This window comes from Neofelis nebulosa, chromosome 3, assembly GCF_028018385.1.
Source record: "Neofelis nebulosa isolate mNeoNeb1 chromosome 3, mNeoNeb1.pri, whole genome shotgun sequence".
In the NCBI taxonomy this organism is placed as follows: domain Eukaryota; kingdom Metazoa; phylum Chordata; class Mammalia; order Carnivora; family Felidae; genus Neofelis; species Neofelis nebulosa.
The window spans coordinates 157,980,274-157,991,472 of record NC_080784.1 but is presented as its reverse complement, the minus strand read 5'-3'; the positions used below and the strand labels follow the sequence as shown (position 1 = coordinate 157,991,472).

Sequence of the window (11,199 nt, the reverse complement as noted above, 5' to 3'; positions counted from 1 at the left end):
AACTCCTTGGTATCAAAAATTATCAAATCTCATGCACCCAAGGCCTGTAAATGAGTGTTCTGCATTTGGGTCATGTTTCTGCCAAATTATTAGGAAAGCCCATAAATCATTATATTATCTCCTCACAGTCTCTCTTATTTCTAATAATTAGTAGGGCTATTTCTTAGCTTGCAACAGCAAACTCAAAGGAATTTTTCTACTTATGTGAGTTCTGCAGTCTTCTAGATTTATCTGAGAAATGACTTTAATTACTCACATTCTTCACTTTTTCCAATTCCCTTAAGTATTGCAAAAGGACATTAGAACGATGTTCCCAATATTAATATACCTATCACTCATTGCAATTTCCTCAGTCTTAATTTCTGGTACCAATCACTTTTTGTATAAATACTAATTAGATTCAGGTACAAAAAATATGCAAATATCTAAGTTAATGAGACCTATACAAATCCTCTAGTAAATATTTCCCTATTGATATTTCAGTGGGTGATTTTCCCACCAAATATATATGTAGCTCCAAATTATTTTGGGTGAAATTTAGGGCACCAGATCCCCAGTAATCTAACCCTATACAATTCAACAACCACTTTCAATTGTCAGCTATTTTAATTGCCTAATATTTATACAATCTAAACAATATGCTGATGTTGAGGATTGCTCAATTTTATTTTTTTATGCATTCTTTTAAAGTTTATTTTTTTATTTTGAGAGAGAAGGAGGGAGGGAGGGGCAGCGAGAGGGAGGGAGAGAAAGAGAGAAACAGGTTCCATGCTGCCAGCACAGAGCCAGACACAGGGCTCAAGCTCACAAAACTGTGAGATCACCACCTGAGCCAAAACCAAGAGTCTGTGACAGTTCACCAACCGAGCCACCCAGGTGCCCCAAGGATTGCTCAGTTTTAAAATGTCATTTGTTTCCTTAATGGTAGAGACAAATTAGCTCTCTTACAAACACTCCCTCAGTACTCTTCTTTGCATTTTTCAAATATGTATATATAAATATCTACATAAATATATGACAAAATTATGTTAAATTGTTGGTTAATATTTACATTCTTTGACTATGGAAGTATTGATTGATATTTTGGTTAGGTAATATTTTCCCCATAATTCTGACACTGATGCTCCCTGTATTGCTAATTTCTAGATATAGCAGCTGAGAATTTCTAGTATCAGGTTCATGATAATTTATATGAACCAGTTTTTTTTTTCTTCCTGAAAACATTTAGAATCTTCTCCCCAGGCTCTACTTTCTACAATGCAAAAAGATTTTTACCAATTTTCCATGATCTCATTTTCTAGAACTCTTAAAACTTGAACATTTAATATTCTGAATTGATCATTTAATTTTTCTATCTTTTCTTGAATTTGTTTCTATTTCATCTAGTGCATTTTTATTCAAAACTAATGCATCTTCATTCAAAACTATTACAAAATGCTTGATTTTCACTATTTTTTTTTCAAATTGCTCTTTCCTGTTTTGATTCTATTTTATAATGTGTAATTCATTTATGGGTGAAAGTCTAATTCTCTATCTCCTCAAATGGATTTTTTTCTTTATATTCTGAAGTTCTTTTGCTGTCTCTGTTATCTATTTACTCTCCAGTTCCTTTAATGTGTATGTTTGTTTCTAAATAACTCACATCTAGAAAACATAAAGAATTCTTACAAATCAGTCAGGAAAAGAAAACACTAAGTTAAAAGTGGGTGAAATACTTGAACAAAAACTTCCAAAAAGAATATTCCCAAATAGCTAATAATTATATGACTAGTGTTCAGGGTCAATCATGAGAGAAATGAAAAATAAAGTTTCTAAACCTCAGTGTGATACTCCTACACACTCCCAAATACCAAAAATTAAAGGTTGACAATAACAAGTGTTGATAAGAATGTGTAACCATATAAACTTGCAGTAGAATAGCTTCCATTTTGGACAGCCATGCCACACTTGACTAAAGCCTACAAGATGCTATTTAAAACTATGATTTTTTTTGTCTACTTGTTTTATGTTGCAGGAACGGTGGTAGTCAGGCCCCTACTGCTAGTGTATATAGTCACTTCTTTTTTGTAGTGTTAAGAGTTTTTACTTAACATGCTTTGATATGTCATTTAGCACACTGACCACTAATATCTCCAGTATAGACTATTCCATTTATTATCATAAAATAACCATCTTTGTGTTGTAGATTTCTTTCTTTCTCAAATACTTTATCAGATACAAATGTTGATCCTGTTGCTTTAAGCATGAATGTTTGCTTATTATTATTTTGTTCCTTTAAGCGTTCTATGTTCATTTGTTTATGTGTCTGTCATTTTTTAATGTTTATTTATTTTGAGAGGGGGAATGGACAGAGAGGGAGAGAGAATATCAAGCAGGCTCTACACTGAGACAAAATCAAGAGTCAGATGCTTAACTAACTGAGCCACGCAGGCACCCCTGTGTCTCATTCTTAACATAATCTGAACAGTCTTTTCCTTCAACCCCTTTATCTTTATTTTAAATACTCACTCGACTGCCAATTTAAGCATCCATTCACTAGCCTACCCACAAACACATAACCAAACAAAACATTGCTCTGGAGTCAGATCTCAGTGAGATCTTTAGACTACATTTCTTAATAAGAGATTACAATATCTTGTCCTTTTACTTTTTTTGTTTTCTGCTTTCTACTTAGAATCTTTTTTTTTTTCCAACAATTTGGAATAGGCAACTGGAATTGAAGTAACTCTTTGACTAGGAATTCAGAATATTTCATAATACTGCTTTCAGTCTTATTTCATCAAGCCAGAAGAATGGTACCAACATAACCAAAGTGAGACTGTTAAACATGGTACTTCACAAAGAGTGACATTAGCGTCATGGAATTGTAAGTCATTCCTTTTTTCTCTCCCCTTTTTTTGTTAACAATTACATCCATAACTGAACAAAACTGCCTCAGCAAATTACACTAAGGGACTTAACAGTACTCTTGCTCACCTGTGAATCTGAAAATAAATAAGACCTCAGTAAGGGCTGTGGACCCAAGGTAGTTGGCAAACCTGCCCCACCCCTACTTGCAGCAATCAGGGGGAAAAAACCTGGACAGATACCCATAGGTGAAAGAGAAATTTTAGAAGTTCATATTGCCTGAGAAGAGATTCCAACATGACACTGGTGTGATGAAAAAAAAAAAAAGTCTGGATACAGAGGAGAGAGATGAACTCTCCAGAGCCACCCTTGCCCAGGGTGACATTTCAAGGACGAAGCTGTTTGTCAGGTAGCAGCAACCTCTCCCATAGAGGAGGTGGAAAGTGAATTGGTGAGTAACTGCTTGGTTATCCAAGTTGTGTGGATTGTGGCTGGGAAAAAAAAAAAAACATTTCTCTTTAGCAACACCCTGATTTCTGAAGAGCAGCCACTATAATTGGGGGATAGGAGAAGAAAGAGAAAGAAGTAGAGAAAAGTATCAAAGGATATGAAAGGAACCCATTTTCTGCTGTCTGCTTCAAGACTTCAACAGGAAGTCTGCTCACAAACCTCTGGGAATGCCCCACTAGAAGATCTCCTCACCAGGTCTGTTGGCACCCCTAAAGTTCCACATAATAAATGCACATCTCCCTACACTCTGGGGACAGCTCCTTATGTATTCTACCCAATGCATTCAGGAGAGGGAGTGTTGGTAGACAGGGAGCTTATTCAGAAAATAAGCAATGATCAGTGGCCAAGGAAGAAGCCACAAACCTGAGCTATAGTGCTACCTTTTGGAATACAAAAGAAAGGATTCTTATAGCCAGCCTGATGAATTATAAGAAACAAAACAAAAGTTTATTCAAGAAAATATCTATTTCAGGGGCGCCTGGGTGGCTCAGTTGGTTGAGCATCCAACTTTGGCTCAGGTCATGACCTCACAGTGTGTGAGTTCGAGCCCTGCATCAGGCTCTGTGCTGACAGCTCAGAGCCTGGAGCCTGCTTTGGATTCTGTGTCTCCCTCTCTCTCTGCCCCTCCCCTGCTCATGCTCTGTCTCTCTCTGTCTCAAAAATAAATAAAAACATTTTTAAAAATCTTTAAAAAAAAGAAAATATCTATTTCAAATGCAAAAGCCAGAGCACATAGTGACAAACAATATTTTAAAATCAAGAAAATATGGTATCACAAAAAGAATATGACAATTCAACATGGATCACAAACACATACACAGACTAATAAAGAATTCAAAATCGTGGTTATGAAAAAAATTCAAAAAGCTACATGAAAACTCAGAAAAACAATTCAATGAAATCAGGAATAAAATTAATGAATAGAAACCATTCATTATCAAAGAGATTGAAATGGTAAGAAAGAGCCATATGGATACTGGAGCAGAAAAAAATCAATGAATGAAATGGAGAATGAAAAAGATTGCATCTGTATCAAGGCAGACCAGATGGAAGAAATAATAAATGACTTGGAGTATAGGAATAAAGACAATTCAGTCAAAAGAAGAACGGGAACTAAGATTTTTTAAAAGTCTATGAGTACTATCAGATTCAATCAAAAAGAACATATTAGAATAATTGGGATTCCAGAAAAAGAGGAGAGGGAGAAGACATAGTTCATTTAAAGAAATAATAGATAGTACATCCCAAATCTGGGGGAAGCACTTGTACATACAAGTGCTCTAAGCTAATAGAGCACCTCATTATTTTGATGCAAAAACATCTTCCCTAAGAGACATTATAATGAAACTGTCAAAAAATCAATTTTATTTTTATTTTTATTTTTTTTTAAATTTTTTTTTTCAACGTTTATTTATTTTTGGGACAGAGAGACAGAGCATGAACGGGGGAGGGACAGAGAGAGAGGGAGACACAGAATCGGAAACAGGCTCCAGGCTCTGAGCCATCAGCCCAGAGCCTGACGCGGGGCTCGAACTCACGGACCGTGAGATCGTGACCTGGCTGAAGTCGGACGCTTAACCGACTGCGCCACCCAGGCGCCCCAAAAAATCAATTTTAAAGAAAGAATCTTAAAGGCAGCCAGGGGAAGAAAAAAATAAAGTAACCTACAAAGGAACCCAATTAGTCTATCAGCAGATTTCTCCGCAGAAACTCTACCCACTAGGAGAGAGTAGAATGACATATTCAAAATGTTGAAAGATGTTGGTTTGCAAACTGGTTCCTGTACACAGAGGGAGAGACTGAAGAAATGCAAACCACTCCAGATTGGTAGGTGACAGATTTAATATGCGAGGAAACTTATAAGGTATGTCTTAGGTGTCTGCAAGATGAGTAGATCTGCACACCTGAATCTTTTAAGTTTATATAGAAGCCTTAACTGAGTTCAGTCACATATACCATCCAGAGGGTCTCCAAACATAATGCACTCTCAAGGGTGTGTCCTTGAAAAATGGTTCCCTCTGTGGGAACAGCGGGCAGAGCATACATTCTAAGGACAGGGGAGATAAGGAGCTTCCAATTGCCCAGGTCCAGCTCACAGGTTAAGGAATAGTCACACCTTCTCAATTACTCCCTCCAATAGAGGAAAAAAAAGTTGTCAACACTGGACCTGCCTTGCAAGAAATGCTGAAATGTGTTCTTTAAGCTGAAATGAAAAGACACTAATCACTGACACGTAAATATGTGAAAGTGCACAATAAGGTGAATAGACAGTCAAAAAACTGTAACGCTATATTTGGATGGCATGTTAATTGCTCAACAATAGTATAAAAGTTAAAGAGTAGTAAAAATAACTATAGATAGTATAAATTATTAATGAATGTACAACATAAAATAGGTGAACTGTAACATAAATAATATAAAAGGGAGAAGTAAAAGGGTGGCATCTTTATAGCTGTTTAAAGATATGTTGCTACCAGACTAAAATGGACTGTTTTATCTATAAAATGTTTTATGCAATCCACAAGGTAACCAGAGAGCAAAAACTGAGAGTAGAGCCACAAAAGACAAAGAAACAAAGTAGAACACACCTCCACAAAAAATAACCAATTTACACAAGTAGGCAAAGACGGAGGAAAAAGAAACAATGGAAATACAAAATAATCAGAAATTAATAAGATGGCATTAGTAAGTCCTTACATATCAATAATCATTCTAACGTAAATGTATTGAATTCACCAATCAAAAGGCACAGAGTAACTAGATGAATTAAGAAAAAAAGGACCCAATATATGCTACCTACAAGAGACTCATTTCAGCCTTAAAGACACACATAGTTTCTAAGTGAAGGAATAGAAGAAGATATTCCATGCAAATGGAGCCAAAAGAGGTAGTCATACTTAAACAAAATAGACTTTACTAAACTTTACACCAAAAATAGCAGCAAGAGACAAAGGAGGTCATTACATAATGATAAATGAATCGATACATCAGGATATAATAACTGTCAATATATACATATCCAACATCAGAGCACGTAAGTGTATTAAGCAAATACTAACAGATATAAAGGGAAAAATAGACAATAAGAAGAAGAAGCGACCTCAGCAATGGATAGATCACCCAGCAAAACAACAAGTAAATGCTGGATTGAACCATACTTTAGACGAAATGGGCTTAGATATTTACAGAACATTCCATGCAACAGCAAAATACACATTCTTTTTAAGGGCACAAAAAAAAATTCTTTAGGATAGATTATATGATAGGATACAAAACAAGTCTTAGTAAATTTAAGAATATTGAATCAAACCAATAACTCATTATGAACACAACAGTATGAAACTAGAAATGAACAGCAAGAGAAAAGCTGGAAAATCTATAAATATGTGGAAACTGAACATTACACATCTGAAAAACCAATGGGTCAAATAAAAAAATTAAAAAAAAAATCAAATATCTGAAAAAGTGATGTTGTAAGAGTTTTGAGAGAAGAGTTTAAGCTATAAATGTTTATATTAAGAAATTAGAAAGATCCCAAATGAATACCCCAGCTTTACCCCTCAAGGAAGTGGGGGGAGGTGGGGAGAACAATTTAAGTCCAAAGTTAGCAGAAAGAAGGACATAATAAAGATCCAAATGGAAGTAAAGAGGGAGAAATAAGAAAAACAAAATAAAGTATCAATGAAACTATGGGCTGATTTTTCAAAAAGATAAAATTGATGATCCTTTAACAAACTAAAAAAAAAAAAAGAAGAAGATTCAAACACATAAAATTGGAAATGAAAGAGGAGACATGCTGTAATGAGAAATCTATTTGTGGATGATAAGAATGAGGATGATAAGAATCTACTGTGAATAATCATATGCCAACAAATTAGATAATCTGGAAGACATAAATTCCTAGAAATGCACGATATACCAAGATTACATCAGGAAGAGATAGAAAATCTGAACAGACCAATAATAAGTTAAAAGACTGAATTGGTAATTGAAACATCAGAGCCCAGAACTGCAGGGCCAGACAGCTTCACAACAGCTATCAAACATTTAAAGAAGAATTAACACTAATAATTTTCAAACTCTCCTCCCAAAATTGAAAAAGAAATACTTCCAAACTCATTCTATCAGACCAGCTTACCCTGATAACAAAGAAAGATAAGGACAGTATAAGAAAACCATAGACTAGTATTCTTGATGGATAGAGACATGAAAATTCTCAAAGTATTAGCAAACCCGCACATTAAAAGGATTATATAATATGACCTCATGGAATTTATCCCTGGGATGCAAGGAGGATTCACATATAAAAAATTAATAAATGTGATACATCATATCAATAGACAGATAAAAATCACATGATCATCTCAATAGGTACAAAAAATGGATGTAATAAAATACAATATCCCTTCATGATAAAAAAAAAAAACAAAACAGGAACAAATTGGGTATTAGAAGGAACATAATTCAACATAATAAAAGCCATATATGACAAACCCACAGCATATACAATGGTAAAAAATTGAAAGCTTTTCCTCTGTGATCAGGTCCAAGACAAGGATTCCCACTCTCAACACTTTTATTCAGTACAGTACTAGAAACCTAGCTAGAGGAATTAGGGCAAAATTGTCATTATTTGAGGATAATATGACTTTTACATAGAAAATCCAAAGTCTAAACCAAAATCTGGTAGATCTAATCAATGAATTTTATAGAGTTACAGTATATAAAATCAACATACAGAAATCATTTGCAATTCTCTATGTTAATATCTGAAAAAGGAACTTTTTTTTCATTATAGCATCAAAAACAATTAAATACTTAGGAATAAATTTAACCAAGAAAGAAAATGCTCCCTATGACAAAAACTACAAGAGTTTTTGAAATAAATCAAAGACAACACAAACAAATGAAAGGACATTCCATGTCCATGTATCTAAAGAATTAATACTGTTAAAATCCTCATACTACCCAAAGCCATCTACAACTCAAACACCAATTCCAACAACATTCTTCACAGAGATAGAACAACCAATCCTCACATGGGTATGGAATAAGCAAAGACCCTCAATACCCAAAGTAATTCTGAGAAAGAATAACAAACCAGGAGGCATCTCACTTCCTAATTTCAAACTATGCCACAAAGCTATACTAATTAAAACAATATGGTACCGGCATAAAAATAGACACGTAAGTCAATGGAACAGAATAGAGATCCAGAATTAAACTCCCATATATAATGTCAACTAATATATGACAAGAGAGATAAGATCAACCAATGGGGAAAGGATAGTCTCTTCAACAAATGGTGCTGAGAAGACTAGCACATGCAGAAAATAAATTTGAATCCTTATCTTACACTACTCATAAAAATTAACTCAAAATGAATGAAAGACTTAAACATAAGATATGACACCATAAAATGCCTAGAAGCAAGCACAGAAAAGAGGCTCCTTGGCATTAGTCTTGGCAATAGTTTTTTTGGATATGACACTAAAAGCACACACAACAAAAGCAAATATCAACAAATGGGACTACAATAAATAAAAAGCTTCTGCACATCAAAAGATATGATCAACAAAATGAAATGGCAACCTATGAAGTGAGAGAAAATATTTGGAAACCATATATCAGTTAAGGGATTAATATCCAAAATATATAAAGAACTCATACAACTCAATAACATAAAACAAAAACAAAAACCTGATGAAAAAAATGGGCAGAAGACCTAAACATTTTTTTTCCCCAAATGACCAACAGGTACATGAAAAGGTGCTCAAATTCATTAATCACCAGGAAAATGCCAATCAAAATCACAGTGAAACATTATGTTACACTGTTAGAATGGCTATACTCAAGATAGCATGAAGTGAGGATGGACAAAAAGGGAACTTTTTGCTTGTGCACTATGGGAATGTAAACTGGTGCAGCCATTATGGAAAAAAATATGGAGATTCCTGAAAACATTAAGAAAAAAAGAACTATCATACAATCTAGCAATTTCACTTCTGGTTATACATGAAAAGAAAATGAAAACAGGACATGAAAGGGATATATGCACCTTCTTTGTTGATTGCAGACTTATTCACCATAACCAAGATGTGGAAAAAACCTAAGGACCCATCACTGTGTGAATGGATAAGAATTGTGCTGTATATATCCACAATGGAATATTTTTTAGCCATGAGAATGGAGATCCAGCCATTTGTGCCAACATGGATGGATCCTGAAGACCTTATGAGAAGTGAGATGAGTGGAACAGAGAAAGACAAATACTATCTGATATTACTTATATATGAGGCCTCAAAAAGCTAAACTTGTAAGAACAGAAATTGAAATGAGGTTACCAGGGTCTTGGGTGTGTGACAGAATTGGACAGATGTTGCTTAAGGAAACGAACTTGCAATGAGTAAAGAAATTCTACAGACCTAATGCATTAGTAGTGAAAACAGACTACAATTTTGAATTATAATCATTAGACTTGCTGGGACTAAATCTCAATTTTTCTAATGACTGAAAAGAAAAAAAATCAAGATGTGATTGAAATACTAATTATTGCTACATTAACAATCATATGACACTATGTAAATGACTCAGGTCAACATGTTGGACACCTTAAATGTATACAAGGTTATACATCACATATATTTTAATTGAAACAAAAACAAAAACTTGGCACCTCAGCACAGGACAGAGCCCTTCTCTCATGTCACTTTTCTAGTGAAGGTAGTCAATCAAAACTGCAATGTTAAAACATCCCTGTGAAATAATATTTTTCTCTATCTAAAGGTGTTTTGTGAATATGTGTGTCAGAGATGGAAGATGATGCTCTTTTGTCCTTTTTTCCTACCTAGACAATGTCCTTTTATTCCTTATCCATGTTTGTTTATATTGATTGAGATTATAAAAATGCTGAAATAAATATTACATATATATTTTGCACATTTGTGTGAGCATTTCTATAGGATAATTTTGAGAAAATTGTGGGTGCTCCCTTCACCAGTACATATACTAAAACTGGAAGGATATGGAGAAGATTAGCATGCCCCCACACAAACTCATGAACTGTCTATATTTTTTTTATAAGACATAAGTTTTTAAAAAGAAAGAAAGAAAATTGTGGGTGATAGGGTGTATATATATACTTAAGGCTTTTAATAGATTCAAACTGGCCTTTCATTTATCCTTTGAGGGTCCATGTAGGAGTATCACATTGAGGTGTTATTTTGCATTTATTTTGCTTTTACAATTCTGGAAAGCTTTCTTTTTACCTTTATCAATGACATAAAAAGTACTTTTTTGTGTGTGTCTGATTTAATTTTATGAATTTACTTAATATTTGCCCTAATGTTTTTTGTTTGTTTTTCAATGACACAAAGACAAAAGAGAAAGAAAAAAATCAACTACCAACTAGATTTGACATTACAAATAGAAGTTTGGATGTAATACACCTAGGGTGTCAGAATTAGAACCATATAATGCCCAGGCCCTACTCTCAATATTCTGATTCAGTTGTCTTGAAATGATGTCTAACCTTCAGTAGTTAAGTTCCCCAGGTAATTCTAATGTGAAACCTGCTCTAAAAATCACTGATCAGCTCATGCTCCATTTCTATTCTCCAAAGGAAAGTGGTATTCTTGATAATGATAAAGGATCTTTGAGAGACAAAAGAGCTACGTTTGAAAAAACTACTTGATACAAGATATTGAACGAGTAATTTTAGATATTGGGCAAGTAATTTAAGCTTTTTTGGTCTCAATTTTTATCTATAAAATCTAAAATATATTAAATGCCCACCTCATTGTTTGGAGGTGTATATAAGGTAATTTGTATTATATTTTTGTT

At 34.1% G+C, this 11,199-nt stretch overlaps 1 pseudogene; it reads left to right on the top strand.

Annotated features, from left to right (window-relative positions):
* Positions 1 to 10,341: 10,341 nt before the first annotated feature.
* Positions 10,342 to 10,434, top strand: LOC131508236 (U6 spliceosomal RNA; annotated as a pseudogene).
* The last annotated feature ends 765 nt before the right edge of the window (positions 10,435 to 11,199 follow it).